Source organism: Alexandromys fortis, unplaced genomic scaffold, assembly GCF_014885135.2.
Source record: "Alexandromys fortis isolate MF-2015 unplaced genomic scaffold, M_Fortis_MF-2015_v1.1 scaffold_53, whole genome shotgun sequence".
Lineage (NCBI taxonomy): Eukaryota > Metazoa > Chordata > Mammalia > Rodentia > Cricetidae > Alexandromys > Alexandromys fortis.
Window position 1 is genome coordinate 6216443 of NW_026067939.1, and position 25565 is coordinate 6242007.

The 25565-nt window shown below is 43.0% G+C and overlaps 1 protein-coding gene across 2 annotated transcripts in view; it reads left to right on the plus strand.

Moving 5' to 3' along the window:
• Positions 1 to 25565, plus strand: part of Ppm1l (protein phosphatase, Mg2+/Mn2+ dependent 1L) — a 206743-nt gene that overhangs the window by 33886 nt on the left and 147292 nt on the right. The gene's annotated exons all lie outside the window — the stretch shown is intronic.

Below are 25565 nucleotides of genomic sequence, written 5' to 3' on the forward strand. Positions count from 1 at the left end.
CCCCTGACCCCATCTGACTTATTTCTAAGCTTGACTCAGTGACATCACATGACCAGGAAGAAGACACAGTCAGCACAGAAGAGCCAGATTCGAATCTCTGCCAGGCCTGGCTGTCACCTTCAGTCACCTGGGGACACCAGGATGCAATTACGTGGCTTTTGAGATGGTAGCTTCCACCACAGAGCGGAGAAGGGAGTTGATTAATCAGGCAGTCTGGTGTGCTCAGCTGGGTCTCCCTTCACGGGGAATCAGGGCTTGGTTCGGAATGTCTGTTTCCTCCACGGAGCTGCCCAGAAGCTCCATTCTGGATTGGAGGGGAAGGTTGCCAGTGGGCCATTCTATCCTTCTGGGTGGACACCTGTTTTCTTGCTTACTGCCTCTGCTGCCAGCTTCCTTCCCTTCACCCTGAAATGATCAGGGAACTGGCGTCTGATCAGATGACCTAGGTAAAGAAGTGGCAGTCGCCTACAGGAGAGGGAGGGAGGGGAGATAGCAGCTGCCAGAGTCAGTGTGCCTGGCACCGGCGCCCTTCCCTCAATCTGCTCTCGTGGCTTCATCTCTGCTAGCCCAGGGCTGCTGTTTGGAAATATGAAGTTCTGAGCTAACTTTGGCACGCTCCTTTCTTTCTTTTCTTGGATTGCTTGGGTTGCTATTCTGATTCCATCTGTTCCGATTGTAAAGATTTGACCTTCTGCGAAGGTCACTAGCAATGCAGTTGGTGGTAGATGGAGACTTGGGAATAGAAGTTGATGGTGTTTGTCATCTCCCTGCAGTAGAAAAAGAACCTCGCTCCTATCTCATAGCGCTCAGCCCCCGTTCCCTCTTCTTCCCCACACTGAATTTCTCACCTGAAGGCTGGGCCAACTTGAGTTTTCAGGCCCATCTGGATCCCAAACAAATAGTCTTTGAACAGATTCAGCCCTTTCCCTGGTGGTATCTGGCCTTCATTTTTAGGCAGCTCACCTCCTAGACTCCTGTCTCGCAAACTGAGTCTCAGATTTCCCTAGGCCCCACTGTGTGCTCAGATGACTAGGGTCTATTGACAGTCGTAGACCATGGGGGCTGACTTTGTGAAGGCTGTGGCTGACAAGTGGACAGTTGTAGCAACTGTGGCATCTGGGACTGGTCACTCTTCTGTGAGACAGTAGAATCCCGGTCTGAGCCTAGAGTCCTTTTGCTTACAACACCGCCCGCCTATCTGATGCCCGAATGTTGGCGGCTCCATGCTACATTTTGGTACCTTGTCTTTGAAGGATGCAACGTGAAGGAGTGAGGAGGGCAGGCTTGATCTAAAGCTGCTCAGGATCAAATGGTAGATCTGGGGGTTCTTACATGTGCTTTTGGAAGTGGCTTTATCCTGAGCCTTAGTTCTTCATCTGGAAGATGGGGTGCTACTTCTGGTTGTATAAGCTTGTAACGGTGACCTGATCCACCATATATAAAATCTCTAGCATAGTTCCAAGTCCAAGGCTCAGTCTTTCCTTTCTTCGCTTGATCTCGTACACTGTGACTGAGCTCACCACGATCTTTGTATACAGGACAAGCAAGAACCTTGCCTTGTCGACCACACATTTCTAGTTGGCTTTTGCATTTGGTCACTTTCTGCCATCTCTCTTTCATGTGTATTAGTGGGTCTTGGGCCAGGCCTTCTTCACAATTCAGATTTTCTTCAAGTGGAGATTATAACACTGGGCAAAAAAAAAAAAAAAAAAAAAGGTCAAAATCTAGGAATAGCTTCTATTGTTCCTCTGCCCCAATTTTCTAGCTGCCCCTGTCAATAAATCAGCCCATATTTTTTGACCCGTGGGCCATATGGTTTCATGTATAGCCTTGTGGAATAAGTTAGTGGTTTTTGGAATCCTGAGAGTCTTCTGTTTCCAATTTGTTTAGCTCAGCAATGAAAATAACATTTGTTGCTATTAAATTAGTCCCCAGAGGCTGTCTTCTTTTTCCACTATGCAGCTACAAAACAGCTAGGCACAAATCAGCGGAGCCGAACATATTTTTAACCAGAAACTCTTGGACCTGGCACCAAAGTTGCTTAACCCACACCAAGCCAAATTCCAAGTCACATGACAAATATTTGCTTATGGATGTTTCACATACAAATCCTGGGCACAAGTTTAGTATCCAAAGGGAAGATCAAGGGAGATAATGCATTGTGGGTGATTTTTCACTGCAGAGCAGTATTTGAATGCCATTGAAAATTGATCTTTTATGTCCCTGGTGTTGGTGAGCTGGATCCAGTTTGCCACATCTGCTGGTGGACTTGATGGTGCTCGCAGGTCTCAAGGAGTGTTCAAAGACAGTTTTACAATGTCACAAAGCAAGTGGAAACTCTGTCATTTCAAATAATAGCTCCCTAGAGACTTTGGAGCATACTGAAAGAGCCCTGGTTAGCCTAAATCGTTCATTATGTTACAGCCTTCTAAAGTAGTGGGCCCTAATTAGATTGAGGGAAGCATTGATTTTCACTGACACATGAATATTAATATTCCAAGGTGGAATATGCAAAGGATGGAAATAAAGAAGTGCCTGATAGTTCCAGGTACTATTCTAATAAAGGGATCGCAGTGATCGGCCTCTGTTCCTCATTCTACACTTAATAATGGAGCACACTGAATGTCTAAGGTTGATCTCCCCGCCCCCTGCCCCCTGCACACACTGGTTTGATGCTGAGCTTCTATCCCCCATCCCTAAATGTAAAGCAGTCATAAATTGCAACATTGAATCAGTGCTGTGGTTCTCATCAGATCAGAACGTTGAGCCTTGCTTGGGCTGTGCTTCCAGAGGTCAGGGAGCTGTGGCCTGCAGCCGGCTTTTGTGCATTCTTGAGAGCCTAGAGTGGTTTTTACGTTTTTAAAGGACAAATACTGGTCATTCACCAAAACAATCCTGCACTAGCTGAGGAAGTCCCAGATATTTACTCTTTGGTCTTTTACAGGGAAAGGAAGGTTTACTAGTATACTGTGCACAAGCTGTTCCCTCTGTGATCTTGGTTTGGCCGCTCAGTTCTGTCTGTTAGGGTCAGCACAGTGGAAAAGTAGAAGCTGCGGGTTTCAGAACTGGACAGTGCAACTTCTGCATCCGACCTCCCTGACTTCTCTCTGGAGAACCCAGGGGATTAACTTACATCCTCCAAATGCCAGCTTCTTTGGGGTTGTTGTGACCCATTTACATATACTTAGTTTGAACGGATGATAATTTTTCAGTCAAAAATTAGTAAACCAGGGCTGGGGATATGTATGTTAAGTCAGTAGCATGCTTGCCTAGCCTGCACCAAAGAAGCACTGGTTTTTGTTCCCAGAACCACTTAAAACCTCATAAAAAAATAATCCTAGCATTTAGGGAGTAAAAACTGAGAGGATCAGAAGTTCAGGATCATCCTCGATCTCGTTCTGTACGTAAATATGTCTATTTGAACGTAGTAAGCCACCTGTAAAGCCCACACTGCATGGATGGCTCTGAAAAGATTGTAGCTGATTTGTCTGTGAATGGACCTTCAAGAGTCCCAGGACTTGCTGGGTGCTCTGTGTCTTAGTTAGGGTTTTTATTGCTGTGAGGAGAAACCATGACCATGGCAACTCTTATAAAGGAAAACATTTAATCTTGTGGCTCACTCAGAGTTCACAACTTCAGTCCATTATCATCACGGTGGAACATGGTGGTGTGCAGGCAGACATGGTGCTGGAGCTGAGAGTCCTACTTGATCACCAGGCAACAGAAAGTGGTCCGAAATACTGGACACGGCTTGAGCATATTACGAGACCTCCAAGCCCGCCTCCACAGTGAGACACTTCCTCCAACCACACCAGACCTACTCCGACACAGCCACACCTCCCGATAGTGCCGCTCCCTATGGGGGCCATTTTCTTCAAAGCACCACTCTTGGTGTGGCCCTAAGTGACCACCGTCCTAATGTCTGAATCCCAAAACAAGCTTTAGTGGGCAGTGTTGCTGGTTCTCCTCCAAAGCTGGTGCTTGCTTCAGGCCTTGACAGGGGCACATCCCTTTCGCTCACTATCCCCAATGCCTTCCATTTCCCTCAGTGGTCTGCAGTTGCTCATGTCTTTGGCACTAATGTATACAGGCATTTGGGCCTTTGATGGTGATCCACAGTCACGACCGTTATCTCTCCATGCCTTCCCCCTGTCCTTTATAAGAGACAATGTGTGTAATTAATTAGGTAAACAATAATTTGGCCCTTCTTTTCGGGGTGGGCTCTCACCGTCTTGTGCAGGGTGGCTTTCCCTGGGCTCAGTAGGTCTCTCGTCTCAGGCTCCCAGAGAGCTGTGATTCCCATGTAAGCGGCTGTGCTCTGTGGGGTTTGATCTTCTTCAACAGCCCCGCTCCTAGGCCGTCTCTGCTGTTTTCAAGCAGTAGCTTCAGGTGAGGGATGTTCCTCTTTATTTCTGTGTAGAGGAGAATCGACAGCATTTCTGTTTCATACCTAGATGTCTCAGAAGCCTGGCGTTTGACATGAGAACGTCCGGGTTCTGTTCAGTGGAGGCCAAGGCTGTGGGTGTGATGTCAGGAAAAGCCCTTCTGCTTGCTACTTGGAAATCTGTGGCTGGGAAGTTCTCTCTCTGTGTAGTTATGCTCTGCCTGGCTTCGCAGGGACGAGTCTGGGTCACTTGCTCCTTTAGAGCCGCATTAGTAGGTGAGGTTTGAGCTTGCGTGCAGCTCTGTTGAGGGGATATGTAGATCGTGGTTATTTCTAGAGCACCTTCCCCGGGATAGTTCGCCTCTGCTAATATGTTATTTCCATGTTTGTAAGGATCTTTTATGTCCTCTTAGCTACTGTTAATAAGCAGTTTACCTACTATTAATCAATGGTTTTCTTGGTTAAGGGGAATTTTTTTCTGAATTGTTTTGTATATGAGCTGTCTCGTATTGATACCATTGGCACTTAGCAATGCTATTGTGACCAGCTTTATGATACTGTATTTCATCATGATTAAAACAGCCTATTAGGATTTCTTTTACATTATCATGTGTATGGATGTTGTGGTAATGATAGGTGTATGTGGTGTGTGGGAGGGAGAGGTAAGAAATGGAATCTGTTCTGGCCTTCCACCATGTGGATTCCGGGGACTAAACTTAGGTCACCAGCCTTGGTGACAAGCTCTGTGACCTCCTGAGCTCTCTCGCTGGCCCCCAAATACTCTATTTTTAAAGTTTTCCAAACTCGCAGCAGCCGAAGTTATTAAAGAACAGCGGTCTTGGCCGACATTCTGCTTCTAAGCTAAAATCAATACAATTTTAACATTGTTCTACAAATATAGAAATAATATTCTGGATCCTGTCAGAAATCGAGAACGAGCTAAGCTATTGGTTTAGCTTCATATGGGTATTTAAGCTACAGATTTAAATTTCAAATCCCCAAATATTATTTTCTACTACCTTTGCCCGGGTGAGCGAGAAGCAGAGGGCGTGAGCCTGAGCCAGCCTACTGAGCACTGCGTGCTTGCCTTCTCTGGGAAGCCATCCTTCCGTCAGCTCGTGGGCATGCACCTGTCAAATCTAAAAACACGTGAACTGGGCCGGCAGTGTTCGTCATATGTCTGAGGAACTTTAGATAAATTGGAAAGAGGGGGTTTTGGACTTTCAAGGCCATCCTTTTTTTCTCTCTACACAGCAGCTGGAAACATGTTTTAACTTGCTAAGATCCCAAAAGTAAAATAAAGACAACATTCAGGAGGAAGGCGCAGGTCTGTGGCTGCAGCTCCCAAGAGGAGCAGTTGCTCCACGTGCATGGTGTGCTGAGTTGGCCTCCACTACACCACAAAAGAAAAAAAAAAACAGGCAGACTAAAACAAGAAAACCAGCAAAATGTAACAGTAAGCAAAAAACAGATGCGGGCAGAGCTTAACAGTCTCCCTCCAGGGAGCGGCCTCTTTCCTCAGCCCAGACCTCATTTCCTGGGTTCCCCCTGCGGGGCTGTGTCTTCATGTCTAGATGGGCCACTGAGACCTGCTGGGTCCCCAACAGCAGATTCCACTCAGACCAGGTGGCTGGCCTCAGATGTGAAAGGGGAGGGCATGGCAGAGACTGAAGGCGCTGTCTCTGGCCTCCCACAGACAGCAGCCCATGTGCCCATCTATTTGTTTCTTCCCAGTCATACTTTACATCTCATTCTTCCATTCCAGTAGAACGTTCTCCAGGGACAACTTTTTTTTTTTTTTTTTTTTTTTTTTTTTTTTTTTTTTTTTTTTTTTTTTTTTTTTTTTTTTTTTTTTTTTTTTTTTTGTGGAGCCTAACTTTTCTCCTGGCCAAATAAGACTGAGAAATGCCTGCACATTATAGCTGCCTTTCAGAGCCCTGGGCCCTGACTGGCATGGAAAGAGCTGTGGGAAACCCGCCCCATCCAGGGCTAACATATTTTTGCTCAGTAAATACTCTCTCAGGGCATAACTGCTCTTATTGGCTTGAAACATCCGACATTCCGCAGGGAGAAACTCTTCCCGGAAGCTGTGAGGAGCATCGGGTTTCCGGGATATAACTGAAGGGAAGGGCAAGGGTGAAGAAGAAATAAAGAGAAAGTGTTATTTGCTAAGTCAAACCATTTTACATGCTGCCTGAGGCAGGGCTCTGAATAAGGGCCTTCCATCAGTTCTGTGGCTATAGACGGGGGCAGCGAACACAAAATGCCGTGGCTTATTTTTCCTTAGGAAGGATCACATGTTTAAAATGATAAGACTCCTTATGGAAATAGGTACCCATCAGGTAACCAAGATCACTTTGCTCACGAGCCTCCTTTGCTTTTTGTGTTCTCACAAGAAGATGCTGTCAGAGTACAAATGGCCCCCGATTTCCATAGAGCTCCCGGTACTGGAAGAGACGAGTTGTTTAGAAACATCTAGACTTCCATAAAAGGACTGGGCTTTCTCGCTAGGGAGCTCAGGCTGGCCTGTACCTTAAGCTTCCCCTGCTTCTGCTGCTGTAAGGTCTGGGCACTCTCCTTCCTAAGACTAAGGAGCCTTGGGAGACGGGAGGACGGGTGTGTAGAAGCCTGAGTGTAGCAGCGATCCGCAGCGATTTTGGTGGTTGTTCAACTGAGGTCTCGCGAGAATGGTTTGCTACACCCTCTTCCCCCTTGAAACTTCAGAGCCATGTGATGAAATGTGAAAGAAAATTCATTTCTTCTGAAGACATAAATGTAGCCTAAGAAAATAAGTTAAAATGTGAGCTTTAAGGAAGTCACAGAATCTAATTTTTTTTTTTTTAGATCAACTAAATACAGGCTCTGTAATGATGGGGTATTTTGGGTTTGTGTTAAAAATGTCCCCAGATTCTTTAATTTTATATCAAGAGCAGAGTTCTTTTCTATCTGGTGGAAAACCCAAGGCCCAGTCTAGCTTCTGATGGGATGGGGAGGCGGAGGCGATTGTGGGGGGCGGACTCAGGTGATACCGTGCTGCTCAGTGGGCAGCAAGTCAGCTTTGCCCTCCCATGAGGCCCTGCTATCAGATCTGAGAGCAGGCTTGGCTTCGCCCTTGACCTTATCTTGCACATGAGAACCTTGGCTACACAGTTATTCCACAGCTAAATTTCCTTCCTTTTGCTCGCCGTTCTGTTAGGCCTGAGTCTTTTTTTTTTTAAATTTTTTTTTTAAATTGGTAGACTAGAATATTTATTAATAAAATGATTAGAGTTACTAGTGATTATAAATTCATGTTGGTGACATTGACATAGAGAATGCAATCCAGTAGAAAATTATAAAATGATAATTACAAGAGAAAGAATTTAAACAGAATATACACCCATATGTACACATATATGAGATTTGACTTTTTATCTCTTCATCTCATAATTATCTGAGTACTTTAAGAGAACTGACGTCATGGATGGGAGGCAGAAACTGAGAAAGGGAGTTTGATGTCCCCGTGGCAGGGTGGCTTAGGGAGATTCAGTTGTGGACATATCTTGATGGAAGAGATAGTGACCAGTGAGTATCTCTTCTCGATTGAAGCCTGGAGTAGACAGCAGAAGCCGAGACTGAAGTGGAGACGCAGTAATGAACCATGAGACTTAGTTAATACCAGAAAATGTACTTAATCCATCACTGTATTGTGTAGGAGAACTGCAGTTAGCAGATAGAAAGAAAGAGATTTAAAGATACATTTTCTTTTTTTAATTATGTCTGCGTGTGGGGGATGTACATGGAACAGCAGGTGGCCCCAGAGGCCAGGAGAGGCTCCAGACTTTCTAGAGCTGTAGTTACAGATGATTGTGAGCCTCCAGACATGAGTACTGGGAGCTGAACTTGGGTTCTGTGTTAGTTAGGGTTTCTGTTGCTGTGAAGAGATGCCCCCACTCCTGAAACCTCTTACAGAGGAAAACATTTAACTGAGGTGTTGGCTTACAGTTCAGAAGTCCAATCCATTATCATCCTGGCAGGGAACATGGTGGCAAGCAGGCAGACACTGTGCTGGCTACATCTTGATCAGAAGGCAGGAAGTGATATTTAGAGCATTGGAAACCTCGAAGCCCTCCCCCAGTAGTGACGCCAACAAGGCCATAGCTGCTCCAGCAAAGCACACCTCCTGGTAGTGCCACTCCCTGTGAGCTTATGGGGAGGGGGGGGCAGTTACATTCAAACTTCCAGAGGCTTTCTGCAAGATCAGTACACGCTCTTGTCTGCACAGCCATCTCTTAGGTTCCTAAGAGAAATTAATGTAGAGAGGGGAGGAGGCGTAGCCGGAAGCCAGAAGGAGAGCAGGGTGCAGTAAGGACACTGACTTTGGCAGCGTCAGGCACAAAGCACAGGTGATGGATTAGAGCAGAGACAACACTGCCTTTTAAGGAGGGGTAGTGTTGACTATGAAACCCATATAAGCCTATGAAAACAGTCCTGGGCATGTTTTGTGTGAAGTTAGAGCATCAGTCAGCTGGGGCCGTGGCTTTGTTTGGAAGCCTTTGTGTAGCACAGAAAAGTCCTAGTAGTAGGAATGCCTTCTTCTGTCCGGGGTTCACCAATGTACCGAGCTCATTGCTGTGTATTTCTTTCAATAAAAGTGTTGACTTGAATAACCAATTTATAGTTTAAAAACTAAAAAGCAGTATAGACTACTGAAAAATATAATTATGTGTTATAATCTGATTTCATTTTTACTCTCCTCGGGCCTGCTTCTGTTGGCCTCAGCAGGCTATTTTCCTCCATTGTTATGTGGTAACTGCTGATATATTTTGAGACAAGTCAAAGCAAGCCTTTGTTTTGCTTGTGCCACAGTTCTGACTTCTGCCCGGTTTTTAAAAAATGAATCACCACAATTTCTACCTTAACACACAGAGCCTCATTAAAAGTGAAAATTCAATTCCTGTTTTGGTAACTTGGTGCTGAAGCTGTATGGTGGGTGAGGAGAAATGAGATAGTATAAATTAATTGTCATAAGTGCAGTAGACGACAAGTCGTGAATTTAAGATAGTATTCTGAATAAAGTAATTCTAGACCTATAGAGGTACATCGTGGTATTTTAGCAATATATATTTATATATAATGTAATAATAAGGTCAGGGTAATAACTTTCTATATCTTCAATCATTTTCATATGTTGGGAATTTCATACTTTTCATAGATTATTTTAGCCTGTAGTTTACTATGCTAATGAAGAACCAAAGTTAACTCTTCCCCTCTGTTTTGGTGCCTGTTATCACACTTGGTCTCCCTGCTGCCCTTTCCAGCGGCTGCTGGGTTCCATTCTATACGTTCATAAGGTTAGCATCACTATCTACAAAGGGCTAGGAACATGCTGTATTTTCTCTCAGTTACATGATTTATTTTTCTTTGGGACTGCTCAATTTTTTTTTTTTTTTTTTTTTTTTTGGTTTTTCGAGACAGGGTTTCTCTGTGGCTTTGGAGCCTGTACTGGAACTAGCTCTGTAGACCAGGCTGGTCTCGAACTCACAGAGATCCGCCTGCCTCTGCCTCTCGAGTGCTGGGATTAAAGGCATGCGCCACCAACGCCCTGTGATTTATTTGTCTTTGGAAGCCGTTGGTTGGCCTGGGAATTATTATGTAGCCCAAGCTGGCCTTGCACAAGCCGGCTTCCTTCCTACCTCATCCTCTCTACCTGTACAATTACCTGTGTGAGCCACCATGTTTACTTTCTCATTGGGTTTAAGGAAAAATATACTAAAAATAGTATCTCCTTATTTGAGATTTTAGTTAACTTTTCTCAACTGTGGTTTGAAAAATATTAAATTCCAGAAATAACAACATATAATTTTAAAATAATTTTGTAATACTTTAATAACAATTCTATTTTAATACTTTTATACATTCTTATTATTGTCAATATTTGTACCTAATTTATAAATTAAACCTTTTCATACCTTTGTGTATAGAGAACAATGCACAGTACACATAGATGGGTTATTGTGCCTGTGGAAGCACCTGGATAAGGGTGTGTGTTCACAGTTCTGCACTGTTACCTGGGTAAGGGTGTGTGTTTACGGTTCTGCACTGTTACCTGGGTAAGGGTGTGTGTTAACAGTTCTGCACTGTTACCTGGGTAAGGGTGTGTGTTCACAGTTCTGCACTGTTACCTGGGTAAAGGTGTGTGTTTACGGTTCTGCACTGTTACCTGGGTAAGGGTGTGTGTTAACAGTTCTGCACTGTTACCTGGGTAAGGGTGTGTGTTAACAGTTCTGCACTGTTACCTGGGTAAAGGTGTATGTTAACAGTTCTGCACTATTACCTGGGTAAGGGTGGGGCTTACTATTCTGCACTGTTACCTGGGTAAGGGTGTGTGTTTACAGTTCTGCACTATTGCCTGGATAAGGGTGTGTGTTTACGGTTCTGCACTATTACCTGGGTAAGAGTGGGGCTTACAGTTCTGCACTATCACTGTGGCAGAGTCTTATTTACCAACACTTCACGTGTATTTAGATAAAGGGCATGTTTACAAAATAATATTTGTTTTTAACATTAAGTGACATAGAGCTTGAGAATTTCAAATCTCAAGTCTTTATTTTAGGCCGAAACTGATGGATTCATCTATTTTTCTGATGACGGACATGTCAGTCCTCTTCACATTCGTTGCTGTGACCGGTGCCGCTGCAAGTATTTTTTGGTATTGTCTTCTTGTGTACAAATGCGAGAGATTTTTAAAGGATGTTTGTATGAACGAAGGTGCCTGGCAGTAAGATATATACATTTTCAACTTAACTAGATATTACTCAATTTTCTCTAAATTAATTGAATTAAATTGTCATCCCATTGCTGTGTACTACATTTCAGAGGTCTCCGGCCAGTGCTTCTCTGGGGGCTATTGTGTGAGAGGCTACAGACAGTTCCCCTCACCCAAGCACAGACCTTTCCATTGCCCTGTTCCTCTCTAAGTTTCAATCCCTCGGTATGTAAGTGTTGTTAGTACTGGAAATCTGGGAATTTAATTACAGGACGTCTTAGCTGGTGAGCCTGGCTCAATCTTTGAGAGCCTGCCGCTCCATGGTTAGTCAGCTTAGTGGCATATTGCTATTCCTGAAACCCTTGCAGCTCCTCCTTTTGATCTGTTTTGTTGCTTATTCTACCCAGTCTATGTCATTTTTTTTCTTTATTGCTACAACTAAAGATAGATAAATAAGTAAAAATATGAAAGAAAAAACCAACAAACTGAAACCCTCATCCTCAGGGTCATCACCATATCGTCAGAAGCGATGAGTTGCCTTTTTGTATAATTGAAAATTGCTGTGTGTTATTTAAAAGGTGGGGTCCTTTGCAGTAAAGCTTCAGACTCTGTGGGTTCCTCTGGGAGAGTGTGGTTTGCAGCAGTGCAGCTAAGAATCCTACTCTGGACCTGGGATTCCACTTTCTCGGCTGTGCCAGGTGACTTGGGACTCTTCCATCTGTTTTCCGGTCTTCCAAATTTTGTCCCCGACTTTCCTTTCCTTTGTGTTTGTGGGTTTCTCTGTCTGGAATCTCACTGCATTTCAGTAGACTTTTGGGAGGTGGCAAGGCTAAGTGTGTGTTTAATATTCCTTCTGTCCAGAGCAATATGATCTTTATTGAGATCTTATTAGTGAAGGGCTGCACTAAATATATTACCTACCTAGTTTTGTTTCATTCTTTGATCAGAGACCTAGGAGTTAGAGACAAGGGCTGGTTTGGAGTTGCTGTCTTCTGGCTGCAATGCCTCTTTTCTCCACACTGGACAATAGCCCTATAGAGGTTTTGAAAGATTAATTTGAGGTGGGCATGGTGGCCCGTGCCTATAGTCCCAGTGTTCAGGGGGCAGAAACTGAGGATCACTAGTCTAAGATCAAATTTGGAGGTACCCTGTCGCAACTAATAGACAAACACAAAAAGAAAACAAAACCAAGAAACCAAAAAAATACAAGAGAGAGAGACTTATTCTATTGTGTGTTTTGTTTACTTTGTATGGCACTGTTTACTAATTTATAATCTGAATATGATTAAAGAGAAATCATCCAACACAGTTGTCATGGTTTGAAATCTATCGCTTTTGGATCTCTTTCTAAAAGTAAATCATCAAATAAGATGCACCTTGTATGAAGAAATGTGTTCATTTTGTTTTATTTATGGGAGTGTTTGCCTGAACGTGTGCCTGTCCACCCTGTGTGTGCATTGTGCTCCCAGAGGCCAGCAGAGGGCATCAGAGCCCCTGGAGTTACAGGTGCTTGTGAGCCACCATGTGGGCGCTGGGGATCTAACTAGGCCCTTTGGAAAAGCAGCCATTGGTTTTAACTGCAGAGCCACCTCCGTGTTCTTTAAATCAAAATATGAGATTCCAGAATTTTGATGCTAAAGGAAGACTTTGAGAGATTCATCATTTGAATAAACCAAAGTTTTTTCCTTTCCTCTCATCCTTGCCCTCTTGCAACTGCTGCCCACAGCACACCTGCCACGGTTAGGCTCCTCAGAGGCAGACCTTGTAGGGATGCTTTATGTAATCAAGCTAAAAGATTTAGATATGTAACAAGAATGTTTCTGCATCTTCAGATTTTGATTTGTGCATTTGTTGTTTAATAACATACCCTGTCTATAGGTTAATATACCATGCCTATAGGTTCTTTCCAAGCTTCAAAAATATACCTATTTATAAGTAAACTTTCTAACTTTATTGGGCATATTGATAGTAATTATCTATGAGCCATATAGATTAGAAGGTATATTTCACTTGTGAAGGGTTGTGAGATACAAATTGTTGCTTTATAATGATAATATATAAAATCTGATGGTGATGAGAGTATATTACTAGTTATGAAACATAGCTTGTATCCCAGTAGAATCCAAATGACTGAGCTGACCACGGGGCTTTGCTGCAATTGGACAACGGGAGTCTGTTGCTTTCAAGGCATTGTCCTAGGTCCTGGTGCATAAAACCGATGCAAAGTTAAGGAAAGCTGAATGAGAACATTAAAAAAGAAGAATTTAAAAAGTATTATGCTTAAAGAAACCAGAAGGAAAGCTACAGGACAAATGAGATAGAAAAGGAACATGAAAAAAATGAATCTTAGAAGACAAAGTGAAAGTCACCCTCATAAAGTAAGATGGAACTATCTTCTGTTATCTCCAGGGAAAAGGAGAGCCTGCTTTGCATAAATTAGCATGCATAATTTGTGCAGGCAGTGGACTCTGGAAGGTTGCCAGAAAAGCTTTCTGTAAGATGAAATTCACGGGAGTTCTTATTCACAAGACACCAGTGAATGCTGTTTTTTCTTCCACTTGTTTACTTCTTTTGGTTTTTCTTAATGTTGTTCTTGATTACAGGTGGCTGGAGCAAGGGGAAATTCTCAAAATTAGGGTTTTTTTTTTTTGTGATGTTAGTGCAAAGTGAGGTTCCGGCTCTTAGATGGCGGTGCAGACTATAAATGATTGTACTTCACTTGTGGTATTTGGAGATGGAAGTGATTAGGTTATGAAGGTGATGCCCAGGTAAGCAGAGTGGGGAGCAGTGAGCTTGCTAGCTTCTTCTGCAGCGGCAGAATATGATCAGAGATCGGTGGCCTGCAGCATGGGAACGGGAGCTCTCCAGTCTTTTCCCTTCTAGAACAATGAGAAACACGCAGTTTTAAAAGCCATTCAGTCTGTGGGGTTTGATACAGTAACCACAAACTAAGAGAATATTTAAAAGTACTCAGTTGTACTGCTGGTGGTATTTTTAATTCTTTGTTTTTAAATCATCATTAGTGTTAGGACAGGAAAATCCTGTGTGTGCATGTGTGTACACATGGAGAGGTTAGAAAACAGCATTAGGTGTTATTGGTTTGCTCCCCCCCCTTTTTCTTTATTAAGTTTCTTCTTAGACAATTTTATAAGTGATTACAATGTGTTCTGATTATTCTCATCCTTGTCAACCCCACCTACCATTCCTTTTCTGTTTTGTTGATTTCTTTTTTTTTTTTTAAATATGTATGGATGTTTTGACTGCATGTATGTCTGTGTACCATATGTGTGCCTGGTGCCTTTGGAAGCCTGAAGAGGGCGCCAGTTCCAGATGATTGTGAGCCACTGTGTAGATGCTGAGAACTGAACAGGTCTTCTTGGAAGTGCAGCCTCTTAGATGCCCAGCCATCTCTCCAGCCCTGAGTTTGTTTTTTTGAGGCAAGCTCTCTCCTTGACCTGGGGCTCTCTGATTAGGCTAGGGTGGCTGACCAGCGAGATCCAAGACCCAGGGATCTGTCTGCATTTGCCCTTCCATTCCGAGCTTGTGCCGAGATGCCCAGCTCTGTCATGTGGTGTCTGGAAATTGAACTCCACTCTCCATGTTTGCAGCGCAAACACTAACTGACTGATCCATTTCCCAGCCAAGAAATTCTTTTATGAGGGAAAGGTCATGGATTGGAATATTATAGATGTCAGCCTGTTCATTTTATAGCCTGTCTTCCATAGCAGGATTTAAACCTTGCTCCTCACCTGTCAGAAGTGAACCCTTTGATGTTTGGAGTTCTAGGTGAGACAGTGTGGGTGGACCAGTGTAACTCCACTACTGGGATCGTGGCTGTGAATCAGGTTCCGTCACTGGAAACCTCATTGGTGGCTCCGTGAGGAGCTGCAGAAGTCCTGTGTCTGGATATGTTATGTATCTAAAGCTCCATCCTTCAAAGAGGACAAGGGAGTTTAGAGCACAGCATGGTGGGGCCCTGGATCCCTCGGGCACTCTGAGAAAAACCAAAGAGAAGAGCAGACAGTTCCGTTCTAGTGCGGAGACAAGTCCTTTCCACTGTCTCCGCTTTAGGTCTTGGCATGGCTCATCTTTTTAGGCATGCATTTTTACAGCTTTTCTTTCTAACCATTACATAAAACATGAAAGTTGCACATATTAATGTTACCATAATGTCTAATATATGTCCACATGGTGTGATGTGTTTTCTTAAGCATTTATCATGTTTTTATAGTGAAAGCTTTCTTAATATTGTAGTTTTTGAAATGGCCACCACAGCATTGTTGTGTGTGCTGTGTGACAGCAGACCAGGGCGTCTTGTCTTTAGCTGTAGTTGAGTGACCGCTGGCCAACCTTTCCCACGCTCCTCTAGGGCCTTACTGTTCACATTCTCGGCTTCCATGAGATCAACTCTTAGAAATGTCTACCGGTGACTGACTCCACGTGGCGCTTGGCTTTGTGTACTTGGCTGATTTCTTTTAGCACAGTGATATCAAATTCCTCCTGTGTTGCTGCAAATGACAGGATTCTATTAATCTTTTATGACTGATAGAATTATAAGTGTGTGTCTTGTACGTCTCAGCCGATGGCACTTGGTTCAGTCCCTTTCTGTCCTGTTGGAATAATACTGCCGTAAACAGGAGCGCAATTGACTCTTTGACAAACCGATTTCATTTTCTGTGGATAGAACCAGTGCGGGACAGTTGGCCCTTATGATAGATCTTTCAAATTTTTGAGAAATTCCATACTGTTTTCTGTAATGGCTGTGTTGATTTATGTTCCTGCCATCTGTGTGGAAAGGGTCCCTTTTCTCCACATTCTCACCAGCATTTATCTTTGTTTCGGACAGGGTCTCACTATGTAGCACTGATTGTCTTAGAACTCACTCTGTAGACCAGGCTGGCCTTGAACTCGCAGAGCTCTGTCTGCCTCTGCCTCCTGAGTTAAAGGCATTAAAGGCGTGCGCCACTACACCCAGCTGCCAGCGTTTCTCTTCAGTCTTTTGAATACTGGCCATGTGCCACTGTGGTTTCGATGTGCCTTTCCCTGACAGTTAGTAGTGGTGAATATCTTTTCATAGTCCTGTTTGTATCTCTGTATTCTTTGAGAAATGTCTTTTTAGGCATTTGGCCAGTTTCTTAAGTGGGCTGTTTAATTTTTGCTGTTAGGATTTTGACGTGCCTTGCACTTTTGGGGTAGCTACCAGAATCTCTACATTGCAACCTTTTGCTCGTATTCTGCATATTGTCTCTGCCCTTTTCTTTCTGTGTTGACTTAGTGGTGTAGAAGCCTTTCAGTGTGATGTAATCTCTGCATTTGTCGGTTTTTGCCTTTGCTTCCTGTGCTTTTAAAGTTGATCTCATATTATCCATTCTGTTTTGAGACTCATTTTATTTCAAGTATAGTTTACTATTTTTGAAATTCTTCCTTATGGAATATGTAAACATCCATATTTTAATTTAACCTTCATTTATTTGGAATTACATTCTAAGTTCCATGGCTGAAACAACATTTTAAGTATGGTAAAAGCTCAGCTTGTTAACTGTGTGGCAAATACACACACACACACAACCCCTTGTTGTCAGCTCATCTGTTTATGACATTCTTGTGTCCTGATGTTGTGGACTGGCTTTCTTTATTCCTAACACATCTCGAAAACTTTATCTATTTATTTGTAGTATCTATATATTTTTGTGGGCGCATATACAAGTGTGTATGTGTGTATGTGTGTGCATGCGTGTGTGCGCTGTCTTCTTCAGTTGCTCTCCACTTCAGCTTTTGAGATGAGGTCTGTCTCTAAGACTGGAACTCACTGCTTTGGCTAGAATGGTTTGCCAGTGAGCTCCAGGGATGTGCCTGTTTCCAGCCTAGCCTTTCAGCACTGGACTTACAGACATCCCAACCTGTCAATAATGGGCTTACAGACATCCCAGCCTGTCAGGGATGGGCTCACAGACATCCCAGCCTATCAGGGATGGGCTCACAGACATCCCAGCCTGTCAGCCATGGGCTCACAGACATCCCATCCTGTCAACAATGGGCTCACAGACATCCCGGCCTGTCAGCCATGGGCTCACAGACATCCCAGCCTGTCAGCCATGGGCTTACAGATCTGTGCTGTTGTGCCAGGCTTTTCTGTGTGCTGGGAATACAAACTCAAGTCTTCTTGCTTCAGCCAACTGAGTCATCTGTTAAGCCCCCTTAACATACCTTCATAGGAAGATACACAGTAGGCAGACAAATATATAAGTACTTACGATGGAGTAATTTGTTCTTGTCAGTATTTGCAATTTGAAATCAAAGAATTTAGGAGCTAAAACAATGGTGTAAAGCTCATAAATCTGGACATAAAAATATTGCTACTAACAGTCTGAATAAATTGATCCTGATGGTTGATATGAATCTTAGATTGAACTTTATGAAATTACCAATATTAGATCAGTATGACTTATAAAATGCTGTTTTCTTACATCTTACCTTAGAATGTCTTACGTGGCCACTTGTATGGTTTGCCATGCGCCAGGACTAGGGCAGATGAGTTCAAACATTATTGCATTCTTTAACCTCAGAGGGCAGACACTAACTTCCTTTGCATTCTTGCTAATGGAGGACATTAGAGAAGAACATATTTTTTCTGTAGTCACTGAGAGTAGCACACGGTATAATCCTCCTGCTTGCCTGGCAGTGCTGGCCAAGACCACAGAACAGGACAAGGTGAGGAGGGGGAGGAGCATTTCACTCTGGGCATTTTTTAAGCCAGTGGTTTTGTGATGTCATTTTATCATCAGAAGAGAAATAAATGCATGTAAGTTTTTGCTTTGTGTAGTAATTGCTATAAAAAGGGTAGGGTGTAGCCAGTTCCTATGGTGTGAGTAGAGATTATTATACCTTCTTATTTTGGATACAGCTGGCAACTGATGTGGGATTTCCCTCTGTATGCTGTGTTTACCATTAATGAATAAAGAAACTGTTTTGGACCTTTAGCAGGGCGGAACAGAGCTAGGTGGGGGAAAACTAAACTGAATGCTGGGAGAAAGAAGGTGGAGTCAGAGAGAAGCCATGTAGCCCTGCTGAGGACAGATGTTGGAACTTTACCTTGTGGCAATACACAGATTAATAAAGATGGGTTAATTTAAGATATAAATTAGCCAGAAATATGCTTTAGCTATTGGCCAAACAGTATGGCAAATAATATGGTTTCTGTGTGATTATTTCGGGGCTGAACAGCAGGGAACAAAACAAGAGACCTCTCACAACAGGCAACTGTCAATTTTTTTTGTTTGTTTTTTTCTTATGTGTATGTTTTGTAGGAAAGGCCATGCCTTTCTGCTTCGACTTTTGACTCACAGGGTGCTTAGACTCTTGCTCACTTTCATTTGCGAGCTCTCTGATAGACTTGTAACACCCGCCATACCCCTCTGTAAGTTCACCCTTTTTGTTCACCAGACTATCCATATTTTGGCATGACTATCAGGCATACCTGTTTTTTGGCACAGCCCCACCATAGGTAAAAGTCCATCTTTGAGACGATTCAAGTGAGAAGCCTCTTGTAACAGACATTTCAGGGTAGAGACATTTGGATGCTCAAACTGTAATTATTTCAAGAATGGTGATTTGTGTCTCGGGCCTTAATATGGCATCTTGTCATAGTTCAGAATATAGTTTGGGTCTTTTGTCCTGGATTACTGATGCTATTTATTTTATTTCATATATATATACATACATTCATATATACATTTATATATATATCATCTTTAGAAACCATCATCAAAACAATTGGTAATTTGAGTATAGTAAATGAAATGAAATGAATTTGATAACTATGGAGACGTATTAGTAATAAAAATTATGCTTGAAAAAAAAATATGCTTGAGTCTTGTTATGATGAATTTCTTTGGTAATTTGTATAGTAATTGCTAAAAATAGATAAGCAAATTATGTGTGATTGCATTTACTAGGTACAGATGAATTCTCTTTTGATAGAATCAGCATTTAGATTTATTCTATCATTTTTCCTCTCAGAGGTCTCTCTGTTTTGAAATAAGATCTTGGAATAGGCTGTGGAACCCTTATCTCACCCGTATCTCTGAATACAACTCAGTCTGTTTTTTAACTTAAAAGCGCCATTTATAAAAGTATGTGTGTTTATAACATGCGTTGAGACAGTTGTATTCAGGAGTGGCAGCGTCGTTGGGTGGGAAACGGCACCGGGTAATTTGACTTAGTTTTGTCACTCTCAGGAATTTTCATTAGATCCCCTGTCCAGAAATCTCGGCTATAAATAGAGATCAGCTAATTTGATGAAGAGCCTGTGGGTCTACAGATAATTGAACAGATATATCAGGGTTTAGAAAAACTCGCAGGAGATGACGGTGATAGGGAACAGAGCCGAGGAGAGCCATGACGTGGGGAAGAAGGAGAACACAGAAAGGAACAATGGTGGGCTTGTGTAGGACAAAGTGCAGCTCCAAAGCCAGCAGCTCGCCATGTGCTTCACTGGAGCCCATTGTTCTTCCCCACAGTCTTTTGCTCAGCTGCCTTAGTTCCTCATTCTTTAGCTCCTCTCCCTCCCATTCTGGTTCTTGACCTTAGAGGGCTACTTTTGCTGATGTTCTTGGGGGGAGTTAATTCTGCAACTGCAAATGTAGTCCGTGGGCTGTCAGAAGAATTCTTTCCGCTGTCCTTTCAAGTGCTTTATCACTGGTTAGTTCCAAAAAACTGTGATGTTTAAAAAGGCTTCTCTGGAAATATTACTAGTATTCCTTCTGGATTATTTTTACTAATATTCATTAGTAAGTAATGGCTACATTGCTAATGTTTCTTCTTATTTCTTTTAATTCTCTTTCTTTTGGGGATGTGCATGTCTTGAAAAACAAAGTGAGCATTGAGAAAGTATTTTAGGGTAAGGATTTAAATTTCTCTGTGCTTCATTTATATGGTTGGTTCGTTTTGAAAGAGGATCTCCCTCTGTCATTCAGGCTGGTCTGGAGATCCCAGTGTAGCCCAGGCTAGCCTCAGGCTTTTGGTCCTTCTGTTCCAGCCTCTGAGTCCAGCTGGCTTCTGTGTCTTTTCCATCTCAAAGACAGGTGTTAAAGCAGCGGGGAAAATGTGTGCCTTCACATCCAGGGAGACATCTCTTTAAGGCAGCTTAGAAAGTGTAAAAGTATGGGTCAGGTCACAGTACCGTGAAAGGGATGGCAGTTGGAGCATGTTCTCACCCAGACCTCTGCACACACCATCCCGCTGATGAAGTGCTGAAAGAGATGCGTACACAAACTGCCTCCCCAGTGGCTTGATGCTTCTTGGTGCAAAATAAGTATGACACTCGAATATCTCTCAGGCCTCCACACGCATGGATTCTGTGCCTTGCTTGACTCTTTTCCCGGCTTCGAGATCATAAGTCTCATGACACATGATCTAGTTAGGGGACTGTTTATGGGGACAGTGCACTGGAGTGTTTAGATTCGGGACTATCTCCTGCAGTTCACACATCGGCATGCTTTCTAATAGCCCGTGTAGACTCCTACTGTGTGCCAGAGATGATTATAAGTAGGGAGGGGACAGTGCTGACAAAAAATTTTTTAAAATATTCTTATTCCCTATATCTGGAAGATAGACAATAGATGATAGGCAGATGAGGTAGGGTTGATGGTTATGGGTACTAAGGAGAAAGCAAAGCATGGGGAGGGGGCTAGCAGACATTTCTTCAGTGTAGGAAGTATAGTTTTTGATGAGGAGTGAGCCATGTTGATATTGGAGACACAGTTATGCTATAGCAGTTCTTGAATCTTCTTCATTGTTTTGTTTTTTTTTTTTTTTTTTTTAGGTTCTGTAACCTTTAAAAAAAAAAAAGGAAACTTTTGCACATAGGGGTGGGTAGAGTCATGGAAAATTGAGCCATACCTAAACACCGCACATACCTTTGGTTGTAGCAGGCTTCCAGACATCAACGAACATAGCCAGAAAGCAAATCGTCAGAAACCCTGAGAAAGATGCCTTATTAAACAACACAGAGCAAGCTCCTTATCTCCAACTGATGCTGGATCTCTGTGTCTCTAGCTGGGTCGTCATTTTCAACATAGACAAGGATACTGGTGATGTGGGAGTCCCCTCTGTGTGCTGTGATTACCATTAATGAATAAAGAAACTGCTTTGGACCAATAGTAAGGCAAAACTTAGGTAGGCAGGGAAAGCTAGGCTGAATGCTGGGAGAAAGAAGGGTGGAGTCAGGGAGAAGCCATGGAGCCACCACTGGAGACAGACATGCTGAAACTTTGCTGGTAGGCCACGACCTCGTGGTGATGCACAGATTAATGGAGATGGGTTAAATTAATATGTAAGAGTTAGCCAATAAGAAGCTAGAGCTAATGGGCCAAGCAGTGATTTAATTAATACAGTTTCTGTGTGGTTATTTCAGGGCTAAGCGGCCAGGAACCAGCAAGCAGCCTCCCACTACATACTGATGCTTAGAAAGAAGCAGTGATGCCAAGAGCCTAGAAGTTACACTGGGGGCGTGTGGTGTGTTACTCACTGACTCAAGGAAAAACAGTGGAAGGCCCTAATCATGGCAATCCTTGCCGCCTGCTGCTGCCCGTGTGGTTTACCCCCCACCTATTATTTGTGTTTCTTTGATCTGAAATTCTTTCTCTTTGTGTTTTTGCTTATTAAAACTCCACTTGAGTCTCAGAGTCACCACACTTTTATTTATCTCTGTCTGGCACCCCCGAGTGCTCCATGACCGCGAGTCACGGCTGAGTGGATGGAAGAGGAGGTCTCAGCTGGCAAGCACCTTCTCTTGTTTGAAGTGGCGTTTCCAGACTTTGTCCCATCTGCGAGTGTCAGAGGTACAACCCTTTCACATCCTCTGATTAGACAGAGTGGCCTTGTGGGTAAGGAGGCGAGCAGACAACCCATTCATCCTGCCAGAGAGGGTGCCTTTCCCTCTCCTGTTTGAGTAACTGGCATACAGCACTTTCTTTTTTCCCTGCCTACTTTTTGTTTGTTTGTTTGTTTGTTTGTTTTTTAAACCGTGCTGTCCCCTTCCAGGGCTTTCTGTTTCATTTTTGCCTCAGCAGCTCCCTTCTCGTCTTGCAGGTGGGCAGACTGGAACAGGATTGCATTTGTAGCCTGTCAGCTCTCCTCGTCGTCTGGCAGAGCTGAACTTGAACATTAAGAAGGGCTTGGGAGGCAGTTACTAAGAAGCCGCTTTGGTGTATCAGGGGTGGGGAGCGGGGGATGAATACACAGACATTTTCCTCTCCATTAGAGAGAGCTTGGATTCCATTAGCATGCCCTCCCTGCTCTTTCCCAATCTATCAGTTTCCTTCATGTACTCTACAGCTTAGCCTACAAAGGTTCGAGTCTGGCAGCTCCTTCTCAGCCAGGAAAACACAAGCACTTTGGCCTGTTACATCAACAGGGCTGAAGTCCTGACCATTGAGAAAACAGCACGAGAGTCCCAATGCCTGGCACCATAAAGCCTGGCTTTGTGAGATAACTTGGCTCTCTGTATGTATTTTTGTGCAGTGGCTTTTATCCTGGTTTAAAAAACTGGAACCAAACAAACAAAACCTAAGTATTTTCTGGCATTGCCATCAACGTTCTTAGTGGCCTTAAAGTTGTTATGCCTGCTGATTCTGAAAGCCACTTTGATCTATGGTTCTTATGATTTTATGTTTGCTAGCTCAGTATTTAATCCCTCAGTATTATTACCAAGAAAGAGATCGCCTAAACTGATTTAGAAAAATTACCAATTCTCCTAGTGGAAACCAAAATTCTGAGGTAGCGTGAACCTGTGAAGGGAAGCCATTTTTAGAGGGTAGTTGTCTGTTTCTGTTTCACCCTAAAGAGTTTGTGCTGTTTGGAACTGTTTCCTTGAAAGACAGGGACTGAAATATCTTAGGCGGACCTCAACCTGCCCATGTTGAAGATGACTTTGAACTTCCAATCCTCTCTCCTTCACCTCCTAAATGCTGGGATTGCAGGCATATGCTACAGTGCCCTTCTTATTTGGGGCAAGGGTAAGTACTCTGTTAACCAAGCTACATCCGCAGGCAAAGTTATACGTTCCATAGCGGATTAGAGAAGTTTGGATGCCTATGGAAGAGAAAGGAGTCCAGTCACAGTTGCCCATTGTTGCTCTCAAAACTAGATTGTAAGGAATTCACATTAAAGGGAATGTTACAGACAACCACATGAAATGGTCGGGCAGATTCATCCTAGTCAGCAATTGTACATGCTGTAGTAGGGAACATTAAGACTTTAAAATTGACTTATAAACCTTTCCCATCTCCTTCCATCCTTCCTTCCTTCCTTCCTTCCTTCCTTCCTTCCTTCCTTCCTTCCTTCCTTCCTTCCTTCCTCTTTCCTTCCTTCCTTTCCTTCTTCCTTTTTTCCCTTGATGGAACTATTCTATTTTTCTCATGACATTCTGCCCAAAATAGCCATTAAACTTCCTACTTTTAAGCATGCATATGACTGCTGTAGCAGTGGACGTGAGTGTGTAAGAACAATTTGAGACATGTTTCTAATCGCCCACTTTAGCACAGATTATAAGTCAACACTCTCTGAATTCTTGTTCTGTGCCAGAAGTGGTGTTAGGTGTTGGGGGCAGAGCTAGGCTACACTGTATCTACTGCAGCTTGCTCCTACCTTGGACAGCACCCAAGTTGGTTTAATGGGATGCATCTGAACGCTCTTCCTTAAAACGAGCTCCATTTGTTGCCCTGGAGAACCCATGGATGCTCATCAGTAGCTGCGTGGTTAAAAAGTGATTTATGTTTCTGACCAGGGAAGCAGGCATGCTAACTACAGATCTTCACCTCTCCCTCTGCTCCTCCAAATCCAGTCCCCGAGTCCCATCCCCAGTCCTGCAGCAAGCAAAACACCTGCTGCTGTCTCCCTCCTCCCATGCCCATCGATCGCACAGATCTTCCCTTTCTGAGCCTCCCCCACCACTCACTGCTTCATGCTAGCCCCCGACTCCAGCAGGTATTCCCCGAGACCCCACAGGCAACTCAAGCCAAAACTAATCAGAAAAGATGGGGAATTCATTACAAACTCATCAAAGGAAAAATCCACCAGTTTCAGTTCTTAACATCTATGCACCAAATGCAAGGGCACCCAAGTTTGTAAAAACACTACGGCAGTTTAAATCACATAGTGGACCTCACACACGGATAGTGGGAGACGTCAGTATCCCACTCTCGCCAGTAGATGGGTCATCCAAACAAAAACTAGCCAGAAAAAATGCTGGAGCTAACAGACATTATAAACCAAATGGACCTAACAGATATTTACAGAACATTTCACCCAAACCCAAAATATACCTTCTTCTCTGCACCTCATAGAACTTTCTCTAAAATTGACACCACATACTCACGACACAAACCAAGCCTCAACAGATAAAAGAAAATTGGAATAACACCCTGAATTTTATCTAACCATCACAGATTAGAGGAATTCAATAGCAACAGAAACAGCAGAAAGCTTGCAAACTCATGGAAATGGAACATATCACTACTGAATAAAACAAGGGTCAAGACAAAAATTCATTCATTCTAGAAATGAATGAAAATGAATCCACAGTATAACCGAACTTATGAAGGCAGTTCTAAGAGGCAAGTTCATAGTACCAAGTGCCTACATTAAAAAAAAAAAGGAGCGATCTTGTATTACTAACTTAACACACCTGAAAAGTCTGTAACAAAAAGAAGAAACCACATCCAAAAGGAGCAGACAGCAAGAAATAATCAAATTCAGGGCTGAAATCAATAAAACAGAAACAAACAGTACAAAGAATCAATGTAGCAAACAGTTGATTCTTTGAGAAAATCAATGGGATTGACCAATCCTTATCTAAATTAATTAAGAGGTGGGGAGAGAAGATCCAAATTAACAAAACTAGAGCAAAAAAGGGGACCATGGCAACAGATGCCTGGAAGTCTAGAGAATCATAAGAGCGTACTGTAAGACCTCTGTTCCAACTGAGTGGAAAATCTAAAAGAAATGGATAATTATCTGGATCGAACTTACCAAAGTTTGATCAAGATCAGTTAAGCAATTTAAATAGACCTGTAACTGCTAGTAAAATGGAAGCAGTCATTAAAAGTCTCCCAACCCTCCCCCACTCCAAATGCCCAGGGCCAGATGGTTTTAGCCCAGAATTCTACTAGACTGTCAAAGGAGACTTACTGCCAGTACTCCTCAAGTTATTCCTCAAAATAGAAAGAGAAGGACCATTTCCCAATTCATCTTATGAGACCGCAGTTACCCTGATGCCGAAACCACATAAAGACTCAACAAAAAAAGTGAATTATAAACCAATTTCCCCTATAAACATAGATGTAAAAATTTTCAGTAAAATATTTGTAAACCGAATCCAAGAGCTTGCCAAAAAGATCATCCACCATGATCAAGTAAGCTTTACTCAAGATA